The 20,695-nt window shown below is 43.9% G+C and overlaps 1 protein-coding gene across 1 annotated transcript in view; it reads right to left on the bottom strand.

Annotated features, from left to right (window-relative positions):
* ogal (O-GlcNAcase like) overlaps positions 1 to 20,695 on the bottom strand; it is a 133,027-nt gene that overhangs the window by 13,944 nt on the left and 98,388 nt on the right. The gene's annotated exons all lie outside the window — the stretch shown is intronic.

The following is a 20,695-nucleotide window of genomic DNA, read 5'->3' as shown; positions in this document are numbered from 1 at the left end:
CTTTCACATTCATATTTGGTTGCATCTGCCAAGAACGATAGAGAGCTGACACATTGAGTAAATTTTACCTCTATCGTGAAACCTTATAGTGGCGTGGACATGAAGTGAATGACTGTAAATGTGTTGAATCTTCACCTAAATCAAGTCAGGGTTTAACAGTCAAAATGTATGTTTTTTCATGAAATTTATTCACAATATGAAAGTGTAGACTGTATACTGTCGACTTTCGAAAACGTGAAATTCGACATTTTAACCCGTACGTTTGTTTATCGTGGATTTTCATAAAATAGCACCGTGCGCAAAACGACTGGTTTCGCCTTGCAGGGTCACATATTTCCAAATGGGACATTAGATTTAAGTTTATGCATTTGGGAGAAGCTTTAACTAAATATAAAGTTGAGAGCACACAGTAAATAAGAGTACATGGAAATAGTGGTAACACTTTACTTGACAGTGTCGACATAAGAGTGACAATGACCGTCAATGACCATGGACAGATTATGAACTTTTAGGCCCCTGGGCCCAGATGTATTAAGGCCCCCCCCCCCGACCAATTGTCGCATATGTGGGAGGGGGGGTTTGGGGGTCCTCCCCCAGAACATTTTTAATTTGTTTGATGTGATTTCCCTGTATTCTGGTACCAATATTCAGTCAGATTCATAGCCTACATCCTGATTTGTTGATATTGAGGCAATGATTCCATGCAAAAGCTTGGGCTTCAGGGCCCCCTGACCTCTTGGGCCCCTGGGCCTGGGCCCAGTAGGCCCGTGCAGTAATCCATCCCTGGAAATGACACTGTCATGAACACATGACACTGTCATGACACATGAACCCTAACCCTTAGGGCATTTTCACTACCTTTATTCATAAGGATTTATTCTGGTCAAGTGCCACACACACATATTATATATTGTTTTTGTCAGCAGAGTCTAAGCTATCCAGATCTACCATCATTTCATGTATTAGTGCTAGCATTGATTAGATTTTAAAATAATTAAAATACAAAAAGCATATTATAAAAATTCTTATATTTCGACATGTATCTCACCCACAGCAAGCTCATAGCTACATGCATTTCATTTGTGTGTAGGGCAGACTGTCCCTGAATCTGGCAATATACTTGCCATGTTGGAGGGTTACTCTGGGACAAAGCAATTTACAGAAATATGTGGTGTGTGATTTACGGAAATAAATGCCATTTTTTATTTAGTGATGAAAAATTACCTTTCTGCGCTCCATATCTGTGACACGAACTGATCTGTCCTGACTTGACCCGAGTTTGCGTGTTAGCCTGCGTGTGTATGCACTCATAATGATTCTCAACTTTTTACTGCATTGCCATAAACAAAGTAGGCCTAAATAGCCTAGAAATCTAGACGCACCCTAGCGGCGGCAAATTAATTTGCTCAGCCTGTACGTCTAGTATCAAACCATAGGAATTTCTATTGGCTGACGCCGTGGACCTCATCCAATCACAGCGCTCTATTTTGTTAGAGAGTCTTAAAGCGGGCTTAACAGGATAACGACAGTCCTGCGACGGTGAACAACAAGGAAGGTGGCTATGGCGAACGAAGAGCGGTTGTTTGAATCGGCGTTGGCGTCAACTTTGGAGGAGTTGGACTTGTGCTTTTCTTTGAAAGTTGAGCAACACAATGCACTTAAGTCATTCCTTTCGAAGAAGGATGTATTTGCCGTTTTGCCGACCGGATACGGATATGGTCGTAGCGCTGGCATACCTAGGCAGTTTGAAAGACAATTCTCTGCCCGCCCCTTGGATTAAGCGAGGTGAATGGTTCGATTCCAGACTATACATTTCAATGATATAGGATGGCCCACCAGGCTAAGGCCTAAAGGCAAAAAAGGTGTTTCTTTGCTGAACAAATTGGGATGCAATGTGAGTCTTGAATTGGATGCCATGCAGGAATTTGCTAGGATCTCAAAACCGGATTATGAACATGCTTTGCCATAGAGAAACACACGATAGCGTTGGATTATAAACATGCTTTGCCACAAAAACAGGCAAAAACGTGGGGTAAGTCCAGCTATATGAAGTTTTTGCTGTCACTTCGTCTGTTTTATAACCCAGAAGGATGTACTTGGTATCAAATGATAGCTCTGTGTCTCCTCTTTCATCTTTCACCCGATCACGGGTCCGCGAGTAATTCAAACGAGAGTAATGGGTGTGCTTGCAGTCACTTTGTCTGTTTTTATAAGCCAGAAGGATCGATATACATCAGGGGTCTCAAACTCCCGGCCCGCGGACCAAATCCGGCCCGCGTCCGGCCCAATTCCGGCCCGCGACGTATGTCAAAATAATAATGTAATCCGGCCCTTGGGGGTACTTTTAATTGCGACAAACAACGATACTGATTAAAATAGACGATAGATCCAAGTACGGTGACATATCATTTGTACTCTCCTCCACTATTTGCTAGACATCCAGAGCTTGATTCAAACCCAAAATCGCTGCACAAAGTTTTCAGGAAATACTTGTATTACACGCGAGAAACACGAAGACGTGCATTTGTAATGACGCGGAAGCATGCAGGCCATAGTTTTGCACAAATTGAAGCAGAAATAGGCCTACTCCAAATGTTGAAAAGGTAGAAGGTAGGCTATGTTATTCACCTATTATGATTCTGAAGGAGAATATCCTTTTGGAGATTATGATCGATCGTCTATTGACAGTGATAGTAACGGTGAGTCTGTGAATGGAGGTGCGTCTGTGGTAATTTTCCAACATAAAGTGCAAAAGACCAGAGTACCACTCTGCAGTGAAAAAGAACATGATGTCCTGTTCCCTTGAAAGTTCATGCACCCACCCGCACGTGGGTTTCGCTCGCCAAGTCATCTCTGTGTTCGCACGTACCCCAAAACAGTGATCGCACGTAATGCAGATCTTATTCCCCGTTTCAGCAAGTTCTTTCCCTGATCTCACGCTCTTCGAAGCCTCGGTAAGCACGCAATCCAGGTATCATTCACGCTCCATTAACAAGCGACTGACGCCAGGCAATAGGATGCTAAGTGCACTAAAGTGAAAGAACCCCAGACATAGACACCATGAGAAGCCCATCTAATGAGGGGCCTGAGACAACTATATGGTGATAAGAGACTATAGGCCATTAATCAAAGCCGCGTCCCCTGAGACAATTGCACCGAGGCGTGACCGTCCAAGGTGTCCAAAACAGTTATGTCAGCGGAAAACCGTACATTAAAACGACATATGAGAACCCCAAGCTTAAAACCATGCATTAGCTTGAAGCATAGGAACACCTTATTTTTTTAATGAAAAGTGTCAAAATGAAATCCACTATTATGATCGAGCGGAATAACTGCGGACTTAGCTGATTGGCTCAGTTAGGTGTCAATCATTAGACACGGGGAGGAACCTTGATTTCTGATTGGGTGAGTGACGTACGAAAACTAGGAGGGCCTGGGATCGCACACCTAGCATAAAACGCGAGACACAATCGTTCAGACTTCAGATCGTGCGCACCTTCTCATGGGAACAGGTTATCTGCACCTTGATTCACTTTACTGCTTGGTGGTACTTGGTCAGACTTTGTCCATTGTCAGTACTTGTGAATTAAACTTGGTCAACGGCAGCTCTCTTCAGTCTCCAGTGTCTTCTTGGATCGCGTTCATCAGAGTGCTAGTGATAGTGATACAGAGTGATAATTGGAGGTTGATTGGTTTTTCGTGGGCTCATTTTTCCACGACACGTCTTTGCTTGTTAGGTGCTACCATGCTTATTTCGACCCTCTGCCCAACATAGCTTGGAGGTTGCAGTGGTAATCGTGATGATAAGTGTCCGTAATGGACGTGGTACAGACAGCAGGGCTAGTAGAAATAGGGCTCTGAAGAAGTCACCCGCGATAGGAACTGATTTGACCAGAATACTTTATTGTAGGCCTTGTGGTTATAGGCTAGTAATAGTTTACTATTGTGCAACTATGACGCAATTTGATTTAATTTCATGATTTTTTTTTAATTTTCATACTTGATCGTACAGACAAGTGCGTGGTCTCGCTGGAAAGCCCCACTTCTGCCCTGTCACGCTATAAAGGTTTCGCTGTGATGAACATTTCCGGAGCAATGTAACAGAGAAGAAAGGGTGTGTTTTTTGACGCACTTTGCGTCAATCGGGTTCTAAGGGTTAAAGGTCCAGTATGTAGGAAATAATGGAAAATAAACTGTAACCATTCCAAAAATGATCACCATATGTTGTCAGAGAGTGAGGAAACACGATGAATTGAAGTAATGGCTTATTTGACAACATTACTCTAACCCGTGAAACCCTGTAAAACCCATGAAAAAAAATCAGTTACGGGGCGGAATCTCTTGGAATTTTTGTTTATGTTTTGAACGATTAATTCTAGAATAGCGTATTAATAATGGGCTAGCGCGTCCTCCTATTTGGGTTGCCAAATTAGCAAAGGCCAACTGTCAACAGCTGTCAGTTGTAGTCATGAACGCCTACAAGAGGCAGGCAAATTTCCAAAATTAAAACAAGAAACAAATTAAGTGGACATCGGAGGAGCTTCCTGAGATGGTGACGTCTTCGTCAAACTAAGAATATCAAGTCTGACGCAGAGCTGGCCATATTTCTCCACAACAGGTAGCCATATGCTAAACTTCATCTGCATCGCTAACTTCAGCTAAATATGTTACGTTGGTTAGAGAGGTATTTTTTGTTTTCACTGTTTCCGTAATGTGTAGCTGGGTCATGGTTGGCGAAACGTTAAAGCAGCTGCAGGTCAACTAACGTTAGCTAAGTCTTCATTACATCTGGCAACCCAGAAGAGGCTCCCGTCTGGTAGTCTTGAGAACGTTCACCAGTGTTTTGATTTTGGCCTACAGAACGTTCGTTAACAATCCTACAAATCGCACCTTTAATCCTAACCCTAACCAACTTGTTATGACAAAAACTGAATGACACTTAATAACAGAAGCGTTATGTCATAAACATTAATGACTTGTTTATGACACGTTTATGACAGTGTCATGTCACTCTTATGTTGATACTGTCAAGTAAAGTGTAACCGAAACAGTTTGGCTTGCTTTTCAACAGTCTTCACATATTGGATCTGCATAACACACATGGAGAACAGTAGCCTTTAATAGTTGTTCATGGGAACTTTTCGTCTTTGCCAATTAGCACCAGTCTGTCATGAACGAAATTAATGTATGAACTTGATTCATACATAATCTACAGTTAAAGCGATGGTTCGGAGTAATTTTACCCTAGGGTTCTTTGCACCATGACCCCGAGCCAAACACCCTCCCAGAACCTTTTTTCCCTTGGTCGAGCCCTGGTCGAGTAGCGCCGTCAGAAACGAATGACGTTCTGCAGTCATGATGGAACCAACTTTTATCTCGTAAATTACCCCACAAATAATGCCCTGAATGGTACGAAACTTCTGCAGTAGTACAACTACGACATTTAGTCCAATAACGAGGCATTAGAAAGTTTGTAAGTGCACCAGGAGTTTATTTAAATAAGACTTGCCTGATTATCTGCTACTATACCGCTGCGTCAACGTTTCTTCCGTGATTTGGGAAAAGCCTGTAAAAGTCCTTGCAGGAAGCGATTACATCAACGTTTTTTGGTATATCCAGTTTTAAATATTTTTTTTCCGAAGTGTTTACAACTTAGTAATAACTAATAATTGTTGCAAACTGGACTACGAACAAAATATTAGTGCATTCCTGGATCTACATCCTTATGCATGCTTCCTGCCAGAACTTTTACAGGCTTTTCCCAAATCACGGAAGAAACGTCGATGCAGCGGTATAGTAGCAGATAATCAGGCAAGTCTTATTTAAATAAACTCCTGGTGCACTTACAAACTTTCTAATGCCTCGTTATTGGACTAAAGGTCGTAGTTGTACTACTGCAGAAGTTTCGTACCATTCAGGGCATTATTAGTGGGGTAATTTACGAGATAAAAGTTGGTTCCATCACGACTGCAGAACGTCATTAGTTTTTGATAGCGCTACTCGACCAGGGTTCGACCAAGGGAAAAAAGGTTCTGGGAGGGTGTTTGGCTCGGGGTCATGGTGCAAAGGACCCTAGGGTAAAATTACTCCGAACCATCGCTTTAAGCCAAGGGGACACCATCAGCTTTGCATGGCACGTCATCACTATGCCTAGCCCACTAGGTAAATCTACCCGTGCTTTAACTGTCTGTGTCCAGATATGGGCTCACCCGTGTGACCAATTACTTGGCTTACGAACATAAATTGAAGAATCTGCAACTATTCACAATCATACATTTACTGTCATCATTTATAGGCTCACTCTGTGCACATCCATAGCTGACTAACTCCAACAAGTTGTTTAGTCTGCATTACAAGCGATAAGACCTGCTCGGAGTGTGGCAGAAATGGCATTCGCCCTATTAAGAGTTTATTTGCCATCCAAATGATTTTGGAAATGTTATTTTAAGATTAATAAACTATCTAGGGGGCCTTGCTGGAGGACAAACCCAAATGCATGCAGGTGGGCACTCCATTATTACAGACTATTTATAAGTAAGTACCGTATTTTCCGGACTATAAGTCACACTTTTTTTCATAGTTTGGCTGGCCCTGCGACTTATAGTCAGGAGCGACTTATATATGAAAAAAATATATAATTGAACATGTTTTTAAATGTTAATTCATATTAACTGACATGAACCCTACATGAAACATTACTGTCTAGCCGCGAGAGAGCGCTCTCAAATGCACAAGTTCTGTGCACTTTCAGTCAGAGATTAGTGGTTGCGCTATGCCTGAAACACACGTGCATACCTAAATCCTCAAATTACGGCCAGGATTCTGTTTGGGCCTCAGATTCGGACAAATAAAGGCCAGTAATAATTTTGTTTCAATTTAACTCATAAAAGAGCTCTTCTTAATATTTTATATTGTTGGTTGGTTTAATATTGTTGCCAATGAAAAGTCATTGTCTTACACATCTCCAACACCTTGCTCTCAAGCTATCAGTTGCATGCCGCCCCCTTCTGAGCTTGCCAGAGGCTGAAGCAGTAACCTAGCCTACATTTAGGCTAAACACAATTGTTGCTGCCAGGCATCAGCCTACGAATTTTATAAAAAAGTAAATCATGCATGATTAAAAAATAACTAAATTTAGGCTGAATAAGGTTTCCATTTCAGCACAACACACGTTCCATGAATAAATTATGCCTTATCTCCAGGGTTGGGTCAGATTACTTTGAAATGTAATCCATTACTGACTACAAATTACTTGGTCATTTTTGTAATCAGTAACGTAATCAGTTGGATTACCAAAAACATGTAACGTAATCTGATTACTTTAGGATTACTTTTAGATTACTTCAGTAAATATGCCCATTAAGTAAAAGACACCACCACAGAATTGATGAAAGAATTCTCACTATTTTTCTCCACTCTTCTCCAAACATGCACAACTCAGCTTAACCTATAAGGGCACACCTGGACAAAGAATTTAGCTTTCGCTGGATTTTTTTGACCCAGGGACATGGCCTGAGATTGGCATAAAAAAAGGAAGCATTAAACCCAAATGACATCATGTCCATTTCAATTGTGGGGGTGAGAAAATGATTATTTAATGTTTTTCAACCAGGGGGATCTGGTGACTTTCTCAAAGTAAACAGTAACACTAAAACAAGAGGTTACATTAAAATTAGGAGGAAAATATCAGGCAGTGTGCCGAGAGACCTGCCCCAATAGTATGTAAGTTAGTAAGTAAGTATATCTTTTGATCCCGTGAGGGACATTTGGTCTCTGCATTTATCCCAATCCGTGAATTAGTGAAGTCGAACCGGCAAGCCTAAAGGCCTAAGCCCTAACCAGTAGGCCATGGCTGCCCCAAAAGGCAGCATTTGAACATTAAACCACACAATGATCCAAAACATACAGCCAAACAAGGCAAGAAATGGTTAACAGAGAACAATATCAACATTTTAGAGTGGACCTCAATCCGTCAAAAAAGTGAGCACAAGGCCAAAGTGATGGCAAATAATCGTTCCTGCCTCAAAACCCAGATTGCTGCTAAAAAGGTGCAGTCTACAATCATTGTGGAGACATGAAGAGGCTTGGTGGGTATTATGAACCATTTTGAGAGCTGTGGTGGTAAATAAAGATGTTTCCAGTGATTGTTTAAAAAGGGTATAAATAATTTTGAACACACAATTTTTCATAAAAATGTTAAAAAAGATACACACTTTCTTTTATTCCATGTTTTTACCACATTGTCTTGCAACCTTTTGGCATGTGCAAGTGTAATTTTAAGTAAGAACAAACATATTGTTCAAAAGAAAATCAATATTTGCCAGGGGTATGAATCATTTTGTTATTACTTACTTTATTACTTAATTAATTAATTACTTTTTATTACTAAAAAAGTCTAAAAAGTGAACGTCTTGTCAAATGAAAAGATAGCATTGTTGCATTGTTTGCATGATAAAATGTAATCAGGTATCCAACCCTGCTTATCTCGCAATAGCGGATGGAAATCCCAACACCCTTACATGAAACTTAATAGTGAATCATCAAATACCCCGCAGATTTCAGTGGTCATCAGTCCCGATATTTAGCAATATAATCAAACAGTAAGCCATGCCCCAAATAAAGGTGCTGTGCTTTGCGCAGCCTAAATAAAAAGACCCCAGCGATAATTTGAAGATTTACGATAGTCTGTCTCCTAAACATTTCTCACCCGTTATCTAGACATGCATGAAAACATTTGAAAACAAAACTTACTGCCATGTAGGCTAATATTTGATCGCTGTTTTGCTACTAATTATATTTCACGTACTGAATAGCACACTAGAAAGTGAAAGTAGGCCTACTTTGCGCTCCGTGTCTGTATGTCTGTTCATGTCCGCAATCGATTATCGTTCCTCAAATAGAGAACACATCCATGTTCTCTGGCGTTATAGGCTGTCGTGCTTCTGTGTTTACAAAATTCCTGACGGTTCCTGATCGCTAAACGTTTGGTTTCCTTTCCTGTCGATCGCGATTGATGTAGAAGCACCTCCTAGGCTATAATTTGACTTCAGCGATGAGAGAGGGAGAGAGAGAGCAAAGTGGTCCATGTGCGCGCGTGTGTGTGTCTCTGCATCGGGTTCAATTGAAGTCAGAGTTGGTCCGTCCAGTCAACAGTCCCGCATTCAGGCCGCTCCATTATTAGATTAATGTTATCAGACAGCACTGTAACATGTGTGGGAATTTCTCTCATTATGATAGAGTTGTGGGACTTTTATTATTATGCGCAATACCCGCAATCCTGCACTGGTTTTAAATGCGCATCTTTTTTTCTCGCGCTCTCTCGGAGGTGGCCAGCCGAGCAATTGTTCTGCTAGGCCTACCAGTTTATGCCAATATATCGTCCAAAATGCTTGATTGCATTGCATTCTCCACATTTTTAGCTAAATTTTCATGTACCACATCAGCATTTTTGTTCAGTGAATCTTTTGTAAATTGCTTCACAATTAGCGCGGGCACTCGTCAGCAGCCTTCGGCTTGCCTCTTGCCACTATTCACTCCTTCGTCTTCATTAGCATTCCCTGTAGAATTCTCAATATTTTTGGCCTCTATGTGTCCAGTTACATCTGTCTGTTCTTGGTCTTGGATTTTGTGAAATACATTTCTAAATATCACCTGCTTGCTGCAGCTTTGGTCTGCACGTCCTGTATGTACCACATCAACATTTTTGTTCAGTGAATCTTTTGTAAATTGCTTTACAATTACTGTCGGGCCTATAGATCTATGCCTGGCTTGCTTCGGTCACGTATTTTTAAAACCATCTTTATCTCTCTCATGAGCATTTAATCTGCTGCCAGCTATTGACTCCACATTGCCCAAAATGCTTGATTGCATTGCATTCTCCACATTTTTAGCTACATTTTTATGTACCATATCATCATTTTCGTTCAGTGAATCTTTTGTAAATTGCTTTACAATTAACTTCGGGCCTATAGATCTATGCCTGGCTTGCTTCGGTCACGTCTTTTTAAAACCATCTTTTTCTCTCTCATGAGCATTTAATCTGCTGCCAGCTTGTGACTCCACATTGCCCAAAATGCTTGATTGCATTGTATTCTCCACATTTTAGCTAAATTTTGGTGTACCACATGGCATTTTCTTTCAGTGAATCTTTTGCTTTACAATTAGGCCTATCCGGCCCTCTTCTTGGCTGCCTTCACTCCTTCATTAACATTAATCTTTTTGGCTTCAATAGTCCAGTTACATAGTCTCTATTTTTGGATTTTGTGAAATACATTTCTAAATAAATGCGACTTATATATGTTTTTTTCCTGTTCATGACGCATTTTTTGACTAATGCGAATTATACTCAGGAGCGACTTATAGTCTGGAAAATATGGTAAGTAATATACTCTTTTGATCCCGTGTAGTCCATGAGCCACAGGGGGTCGTCACTACCACTTAGGGGGGGAAATTCTCACTATATTTTTCTGAAAGCTACATATCTCTGGAGTATAAAATGGTATGATAGCAAGTTGGATCTTGTATCTTTGTGGCTGTACAGGCCTTCAAAGCTGCCCTCTGATTTGAAAAAAAAGGAAATTCCGCCTATTGGCTTTTTTTGTTAAAACACTCATAAGAGCCCAGAAAATAATCCAAATCTTATTATTACTGATGCATATGTGGTGTTTGATGTTGGCATACATATTTTGACTCATTATATGATTTTGCTCTTCATTGTGGTTGATAAAATTCAAGATTTATGTGCAAAAAAAGCTAATTTGAGTTTTCAGAGCAACATGTTACGGCAATACCTGAATGCAGACCTTATTGATTATTACTATTCTACCTTCCTTACTTTCAATTGCAAGTTGAAATTAATGTTAAATGATGACATACATTAGCCTAGAAATCTAGACGCACCCTAGCGGCAGCAAATTACATTTGCTGCTAGGGCTAGTCTAGCAACTCTCCGTTGGCTTGTGAGCTCGAAAAATTAAACTTCTATCAGGCCAATCAAATCGTGTATAGAGTTGTTAGGCGGGCTTAACATAATGATTGATGGCAGAGTTGCAACGGTTTGGCTTAAATTCCTTGCTACTTGAAAACAAAGAAGATTGATGTTGCTGTTCGCGAACAGTGTGACACGAGTTAAGCTTTTTTTAAGTTGGCAAACGTTTGAACTAGCCAACTAGCTCCGATAAAGGGAAAACGCATGGGACTCATATCGCTGTCCTATTGCGTGCAGAGGGAATTTGAAAGACAACCTATTATCCCGCTCCTCAGACTGAGCACTGCGAACGGTGAGTGCACAGACCCTACAGCCTCAGTCTGTTAGGTTAGATAACCGCACCTCCTCAACCATCACCCTGAACACCAGTGTACCACAGGGATGTGTGCTGAGCCCTCTCCTCTACTCCCTCTTCACCTACGACTGCACACCTGTACATGGCTCTAACACCATTGTCAAGTTTGCAGATGACACTACGGTGACTGGGCTCATCAGCAACAACAACTACAGGGAGGAGGTCCAGCACCTAACATTGTGGTGCACTGATAACAACCTGGCTCTCAACACCAAGAAGACCAAAGAGCTCATTGTGGACTTCAGGAAGTCTAAAGCTAGCACACACACACCCATTCTCATCAATAGGACTGAGGTGGAGCGTGTCACCAGCTTCAAGTTTCTGGGTGTCCACATCTCTGAGGACCTCTCTTGGACCCTCAACACCTCTACCCTGATCAAAAAGGCTCACCAGCGTCTCTTCTTTCTGAGGTCCAGCTGTCTCCTCAGATCCTGGTGAACGTCTACCACTGCAACATCGAGAGCATCCTCACCAACTGTGTCACAGTTTGGTATGGCAACTGCTCTGCCCACGACCGGAAAACATTGCAGAGGGTGGTGAAAACTGCCCAACGTATCACCGGTTCCTCACTCCCCTCCATCGAGGCCATCCAGGGCAAGTGATGCTTGCGTAAGGCGCGCATCATCAAAGACTGTTCTTACCCCAACCACAGACTGTTCACCCCACTCCCCTCCGGGAGGCGTTACAGGTCTCTTCGCATCCGAACCAGCAAGTTCAGAGGAAGCTTCTTTCCTGTGGCTGTCACCCTACTGAACTCTAGCTCTACATCCCAGTGACATCCAACAAACTAAGCCCCCATCACCCCCTGCCCCGCCCCCGCCTGATGCCTCCTTGCCTGTGCCTGTTGAGGTGTCCACAACCATGGCAACCTTGACAGGGACAACAAGGAGGCGGACATCCCCTAGTCCCCCGCCCTCCCGCCAACTGCACTACCCTATCCCACCCATAGTGTCTATTTATTTACAAATGTACGTAATTACACTTATACTGTACATAGCCATATTCTACTGCTTTTCATCCTGCACATACACTTATTATTAATACAAAGTCAAAGTCAAAGTCTGCTTTATTGTCAATTTCTTCACATGCCAGGACATACAAAGAGATCGAAATTACGTTTCTCACTATCCCACGGTGGAGACAAGACATCATTTTACCAATTAAGTCCACAGACAAACATAACATTCAAGTAAACAATAAAAAGTAAATAAGAAGGCACATACAATGAATAAATAAGAGCAGCAAAATTGGGTTGAAATTGTGCAATTGTGCATAGACAGTCAATATAGTAGTGCAAAGTCAGGCCAATAAATGGCTGAGGTAGTTCTGTTTGACCTAAGTAAGCAAGTGCCATAGTGGTGCAAGTTATGTAAGAGCAGCAGAAGTGTGTTGTGTTTTCAGGACAACAGGACAACAACAACAGGTTGCAAAGTGTGCAAGTGCACAAGTGGAGTGGTGCAAGTGGAGTAGTGCAAGGCAGCCATTGTACTAATACATAATACTATTGTAATGTTTCTGTTTCTGCACTACAATGGTACTGTTACCACACTGCACATAGTTGTACATACTGTACATGTATGTGTATATGGTTCATACTAAATATCCATATTTATTCAGTTTTTCTGTAATATATTCTGTTAATACACTGCATATCTATATTGTTCTTACTACTACTATAATGGTACTGCCACTACATTGCACATACCTGTACATGTTGTTCATACATTGTTCAAATTACATAGTCATATTTATTCTGCTCTTATAAGGTAACTGCTAATACACTGCACATATTTATATTTAATTTATACTACTCTAAACCACCTTCTGCAAAACAACTGTATACTACTGTCTACACTGCACTATATTTCTTGTCCTGTCTATGCACCAGCTGCCTATACTGTGTATATCAATTGCACTTTTCTGCTTTTTTGCACTTCGACGCAAACTGCATTTCGTTGTCTCTGTACTTGTTCTCTGCACAATGACAATAAAGTTAAATCTAATCTAATTTAATCTAAAAAATGATCTGCCTCTGTTTTGCCTCTTTACGGATCATGCTATGAATAGCAGCAATGTCTGCAAAAGTTGAGACATTGTTATTGACCTTCTGGACCAGAGACATTCCATCAATTGCTATATTATATTCATCTGAGATTATCTGATAGTGATGCAAGTTTCTGCAAATGCTTTGCAAGTGCTGCTTTAGAGGTTTTACTTGGGGTCCCATCAGGTGTCGCCAATGACCATGGTTAAGGTCCAAGAGGGTGACAAAAAACTTCTCTCATGTCCAGTCTTTAACATGATGGTCTTGCCATGTGCCTGTGTTTTCTTTTTTGACTCATGCTCGTAAATGTCTTTAAATTTTGCTTTGTCAATGTATCATGGAATTTGTGCTTAGATGTATCTGACTCCAGCCTCTATGTCTTGAACTTGCATCTTTGCCTGTAGTATGAGCCTGAATCAGATCATCCCTAACCTCTTGTGTTGCTTTGCCTCCTGTAGATATGCAAATGAACTCATGTTCCTCTGAAAATGGATTGATCCAATTTCAGTTTCTGTCTCATCAGATCTAACTGTGTAGAATTTTTAAAACTGTTGTAAATGTCTGTAGATCAAGTCTTGGAAAATAGTTATTATTTCTTTTCAATGGAAATGATTTTAATATCAGCTGAAAGACCATTTTAAGTATGATAATAATAATAATAATAATAATAATAACTAGAAATGCAATTCCAAGGAATTACCAGTGCATGAAAATGCTAAAGTTGCGATGTAAAATATCATGTATAGTTAAAACAGATAATACAGAGATGGTTACTACGGTGATGCTAGGATAGACATGGTGGTTGCATAGCTTAATAAAAGTTGATAGTTTAAAAGTAGACTGTTTAAAAGCTGAATGTAGATAGTTTAAAAGTTGTTGATAGACAGTAGATAGTTTAAAAGTTGTTAGACAGCTAGTTTAATAGATAGTTTAATGATAGTTTAAAAGTAGACCGTTTAAAAGTTGAAGGTAAATAGTTTAAAAGTTTTTGACAGTCTGGAAGTTGAATGAATGTTGATATTCAAATAGTTTAATGGCTGTGTATAGGTAGATATTTGACGATAACTGAAAGTTGGAATGGCTCTAATGTTTGTTAGCAGTTATGCTAAGATTTTTATGATGATAACATGCTAACCATGTTACTTAGCTAACCTAGCTTATCATTTTTAGCAGTTTTGTTAAAAATGCTAACTAGCATGCTAGCATGCTAACATGCTAGCATGCTAACTATGCTAACCATGTTACTTAGCTAACCTAGCTAATCATTTTTAGCAGTTTTGCTAAAAATGCTAACTAGCATGTTAACATGCTAACATGTTAACTGTGCTAACCATGTTACTTAGCTAACCTAGCTAATCATTTTTAGCAGTTTTGCTAACTGTGCTAACTAGCATGCTAACATGCTAGCATGCTAACTATGTTAACCATGTTACTTAGCTAACCTAGCTAATCATTTTTAGCAGTTTTGCTAAAAATGCTAACTAGTATGTTAACATGCTAACATGCTAACTATGCTAACCATGTTACTTAGCTAACCTAGCTAATACTTTTTAGCAGTTTTGCTAACTGTGCTAAATAGCATGCTAACATGCTAGCATGCTAACTATGCTAACCATGTTACTTAGCTAACCTAGCTAATAATTTTTAGCAGTTTTGCTAAAAATGCTAACTAGCATGCTAACATGTAAGCATGCTAACTTTGTTAACCATGCTAACTAGCTACAGTGGGTAGGAGTCATAGTTGATGAAAAGTGTTGACATAGTTGATGACAACTTAAAAGTTGTTGATAGACAGCTAGTGAATGTATATAGTTTAAAAGTGTAAAAGTTGAATGTAGATAGTTTAAAAGTTGTTGATAGACAGCTAGTTTTTTTTTTTTTTTTACTTTTTTTTTTTATGCCTTTAATGATAGGACAGTGGAGAGTGACAGGAAGCGAATGGGAGAGAGAGCAGGGGTGGGATCCGGAAAGGACCACGGGGCGGGAATCGAACCCGGGTCGCCGGCGTACGGTGTAGGTGCCCCAGCCAGTTGCACCACAGCTGGGGCCAGACAGCTAGTTTAATAGATAGGTAGTTTAATGATGTTTTCTAAACAAAGTTCGGGAGGAGCCTGCGGGATGATTGACAGCAATTAACTCACCCACTGCCACCGCAGGGTATGCCTATTTAAGCCGACCTCCTTTTCCATACGTCACACGCTCCGACGTTCGCGAAATCATTGGAGTCGCAAAGCCTCGGTAGGCAGACGTAATGGAGCTGGGGTTTTTCACTACTAACCATCCGAAAGCTACATCCAGTCCACGGGCTACAGCCACCTGGTTCACCAGCGTTTTCAGGTCACTGCTCAGAGCAAGGGTAGGCTACAACTATCGATTATGCTATAGCCTGCTCACCCCAGCATACTTCAAGGCTCTAACACCAAGCTGCTCCAAGCTCGCGTTTTCACGTCGCAAGATTATCCAGGTAACTCGAAATGCTCTAAATTCCACATGGCTCGGCACGCCAAGCGTCTGAAGTTGTAGGCTATCCACTATCCAGCGGAGGCCTATCTTCCGAAGATCACTCAATCCGTAATCCGTGTTGGCATCGGAAACGAACAGGTCTTGTTAATTCACTCCTCTAGTCGTCCAGTGACTTCTCATAAACTGATACTAGCGTTGTTGGATATTTAAGCTACTTATAACGAACTGACAAGCCTCAACCTTAAGTGCCCAGTATTTCGCTGGCTCGTGCTGCAGTCTGTTTAAACAATGGCGCTGCGTCGCAGACGTCAGCAATTATTAAAGCGATAGTACACTTTGTAATTCGCGTCAGGCGACGCAGACAGCAAGGACCCTGATTGTCAACTCGTCCGGTGTCGATGGCCGGCTATTCATGTAGCTTCTACGGGGTATAGCAACAAGCTAGTTCACTGATATAAGCTTTGCAAATAAACTCAAGTCATTTGGTTACAATGACTGGTTATTTGTATGTTTTAAAATTAGCACTTCGCCAGCAAGCAGTGCTTTGTGGGCAGTTGCGTTTGCTCTCAGGAGGCCCTCAAACCCCAGTCTACAGCCAGAATATATTAATGACACTCTTTGAACACCGGTCTATTGTTTCATTCCATGCCAACACCGACAGGAGGGAGTTTACAGTATTGCACTGTAAATAACTATTGTTTACAGCAAACCCAAAGCAGTTTGCCCAGACAGCCAGGAGATGGCAGCAAAATTCACTGCTTAACACTTGTGTTTTAATGTTAAGACACTACAAGCAATACTACAATTAGTGCTTTCCTGCACCACACGCTCCAGAGCGTATCACTCCGCTGCCTCAGCCACAGCCACGCCAGCGGCCCAGGTTCTTAACCACCGACTTCCTTCCCGCAGCATCTCCGCCGTACTTCCGGATCCGACTCCACTTCTTCAGACGGCCCCGGTAGCGACAGCGTCGCTACTCCCTCCGCCCCCTCTTCCCCTTCCCCACCCACTTCCCCCAGCCAGGACCCGGTCCAGGGCTGCCCCCCTTCCAGTCGTTCCGACGACTGCTCCCTCCCTTCCCCCTTTTTCCCCCTCCCCATTCCATTCCCGGAGTCACGTCTGTACAGCACGCCACGACTCACGAAGAGGCGTCCATTCAAACTCCCCTCGCTAGCTCCCTATTTTCTTTACGAGTTAGCGAGCACCTGGTCTCAGCCGGCGCCGGTAGCGACAGCGTCGCTACTCCCTCCGCCCCCTCTTCCCCTTCCCCGCCCACTTCCCCCAGCCAGGACCCGGTCCAGGGCTGCCCCTCTTCCAGTCGTTCCGACGACTGCTCCCTCCCTTCCCCCCCTACCCCTACCCATCCCCTCCCCGGCTCCGCGCTAGACCAGCCCGCCACAGCGGGTTATCAGCACTCCGCGAGTGCTTCGGATCACGACGTCCCATTCCGGCTCCCCAGCCATTCACTAGCCACAGCAAAGGCCTTCGACCACCTCCTCACGCTGCACGTTCCAGCTTTAACATCCCGTTCCGTCTACCCAGCTATTCATCGGCCACAGCCATTTCATTTCATCTGGATACTCACCATTCATGCTATTCATGCCTTATCATGCTTATCTGCTTATCATGTTTTATGCGTTGTATGTCGTATCATGCTGAATATGTCATGTTTATCAGGTAACGGTATTCTAAAAGTTTCTTCAGCCCAGGTTGAATTATTTTAGGCTGCCACAGATGGTACGGAATGAGCTTGGACCTGATGCAACAACAGCTTCAGGGAGACCCATGCAGCAACTGCTCCGCTGAGCCCTTGCTACAACGGCTCCGCCGAGCCCCAAGAGCCATGCAGCAACAACTAAGCCGAGATCCAGGACCCATGCAACTTCGGCTCCACCAAGCCTCGAGAACCATGCAGCAACAGCTACGCTGAGCTCCAAGACCCATGCAATGTCGGCTCCACCAAGCCCCGAGAACGGCTCGCATCCGCAGCACTCTCCATTCCCGCGGCATCGCGTTCCGTAGGTCTGCTAGGAAGTTCCATCTCCTCCGCCTTCTAACGCAGTCGGATAGCCCGGTCTTTTCGCCCTCCCGCTCCCTCCCTTTGTTTTCCTCCCCAGACCAGGAAGCAAGCTGCTCCTTCTGGCATCCCGGCGCGGTCCTTCAGCCGGACGAAGCACACATCACCAGCCACCTCGCGAACCGGGCACGCCGACAGCACTTTCCGGCACCACACCTTCAGAGCGTATCATTCCGCTGCTTCAGCCACAGCCACTGCCACGTCAGCGGCTCAGGCCCATTCCCACCGCATCTCCGCCGTATTTCCGGGTCCAACCCCACTTCGCCAGACGGCCCCGGTAGCGACAGCGTCGCTATTCCCCCCCACCCCTTCTTTCCCTTACGAGCTAGCGAGCACCTGGTCTCAGCCGGCGCCGATATTCCCCCCCTAACCCTCCTTCCTTCCCCGTCCCACTTCCCGCGACCCAGGTTGCTCCCCTTCCGGTCACGTCAGCGACCGCTCCCTCCCTCCCCCCCTCCCCCCCTTTTCTCCCTTCCCATTTCTTCCCCGGCTCCGCGCTAGATCAGCCCGCCGCAGCGGGTCATCAGCATTCAGCGAGTGCTTTGGATCACGACGTCCCATCCCGGCTTCCAAGCTATTCATTAGCCACAGCAAAGGCCTTGCCACCGCCTCCTCACGCTGCAGCATTTGAACCACCACCCGTCACAGCGTCCACCAGGAACCTCATTCGTCAGGTGCAGACGTAGACCTTTCTACCATTCGTCCCTCCCTTCCTATTCCCTCTCATAACCGGGAATTAGTTGCGGCGAACTGGTTTGTCTTTCATTCTTACATTCTGGCCCAGCATCAAAGATTCTGTCATTCCCCGAGTTCACCGTAGCTTTACCAACTACACAGAACTCATCTGTTTCGTGTTCCCCAGCCGACGCAAAGAGCTAAATGACTACCTGGCCATCATCGCCGGCCTAGCCGTGTCCTACGGGGGAGCCCATTTGTATACGTACCACCGGCTGTTTTCAGCAAAATGCGCTGCCAGAGTCGGCCTCTGGAACCAAAACCCCTACTGGGGCGCGCTCGATATGGAGCTCCATAACCGCGCTTCCTAGGACTCAAGCCATCTTGTCCTCTCTGCAATAGCCCAGTCACGGCGCGGTCGAGTGTCCACTAGTCAACCCATTCCCCAGGGCCGCCCTTTCATCTCGCATCTCATAAACTGCGCCTCAGCAACCCCATCTCTCGAAGATGTCGTATCTCTACATGCCCAGTGTCTGGCCGATATCAAACACTGGAGGATGTTTTAGACGAATGGAATGGTCTGTGCATGTTCTACGACGACTGCCAATCATCTCCAGAAGACCTCCAGTTGTACACCGACGCAGCCCCCTCAACAGGCTTCGGAGGGTTTTCAAAAGGCGCCGGTTTGCATCCCCGTGGCCACTAGAGTTCAGAGCTAACAACTGAAAACGAATCGTCAGCCGTGTTCGAACTCTACCCCGTAGCCATCACGGCCCTACCTGGGGGAATGAGTGGACCTCCAAGAGTGTGCTAATCCACAGCGACAACGAAGCCGTAGTGCACGTCATTAATAACTCGAGCTCAAATCGCCTGCGCTTTCCCCTCTTATTAGGCGTCTAATCTGGATAGCAGCCAGCTACCAGTTATTATAAGAGCCGCGCACGTCCCCGGTCGCCACAATGAAATTGCTGACCCTCTCTCGTCTTAGCTTCTGAATCTCTGGGATTTATCTTCAGCCCATCACGGCCGACCTAGCCCTTCAAGCCCTCGCACCCAGGACCATGCAGTCCCGGACTGCTTGGTCGTGCTTCAAACAGTTCCACGCAAAGCACTCACTACCATTTCCCAGTTCGATGCTGTCACCATATCATCATTATTACCTACGCCCACACTTCACTCGGGATCGATCAAAGTCTCTTCCATTAGAGTCTACCTAGCCGGCATTCATTTCTTCTACAAACGCCTCCACGGCTCCGAATGCCCTTCCTTCTCCGACACCAGGATAGGCTTGTTATTTAAAGGTATCCGTAGGCAACAGCCAGTCCCCCAAGACTCCCGCCTTCCCATTACCTCAAGCATTCTCGCCACCTGCCTCGCTACCCTTCGCAAAGGGTTCATGTCACCGCATTCCGATTCCACCATCTCCGTTATGCTTCACTGGCCTTTTTTGGGCTGCTGAGATGTAGCGAGTTTACATGCCCTTCGTCTCTCTTCATTCCCGATGTCCACCCGTGCATCGCAGATCTAGAGCAGCTAGACCAAGACACCATTCGATTTACCATCAAACAGAGTAAAACCGATCAGTCCCGAAAGGACACTCCATATCCATTTTAACTCCGCCTCAGATCTTCAGCCTTTCCAATACCTATCTCACTACATCTCATATCGGTCAGCTCAAGCTTCGTCTACTAGCCCGCTCTTCGTGTCAGACGAAGGGCTACCCATCACTCGCCACAGATTCCAGACACTCTTAAAATCATTCTAGTCAAATCTGGTTTCCCGCGGATCGCTACTCCGCACACTCCTTCAGGATAGGAGCTGCCACAACAGCTGCGCTCAACGGCTTATCGGAGCAACAAATTAAAATACTGGGCCGTTGGTCCTCGGATGCCTACCAGTCTTACATCCGCTCCAATTTAGCGGATTTATGACTCGCTCAGCAAGCACTTATGTAGTTGGTAGCGGCCAGCGGCCTTTCTCTGTGATCTTTGGGGTGCAAGCGGTCATCGCTCTATCGCGATGTCCGCTCCAGGCACTCCAGGACCACGGACAGCTACCTTGCCAAACACGCACTTCTCCCATACATTCTAGTCT

Source organism: Alosa pseudoharengus, unplaced genomic scaffold (assembly GCF_046254945.1).
Source record: "Alosa pseudoharengus isolate Yale_2024_CS ecotype anadromous, Long Island Sound unplaced genomic scaffold, YU_APseudo_1.1 YU_APseudo_1.1_scf_11, whole genome shotgun sequence".
NCBI classification, from domain to species: Eukaryota; Metazoa; Chordata; class Actinopteri; order Clupeiformes; family Clupeidae; genus Alosa; species Alosa pseudoharengus.
This window is presented reverse-complemented; position numbering and strand designations above follow the sequence as displayed.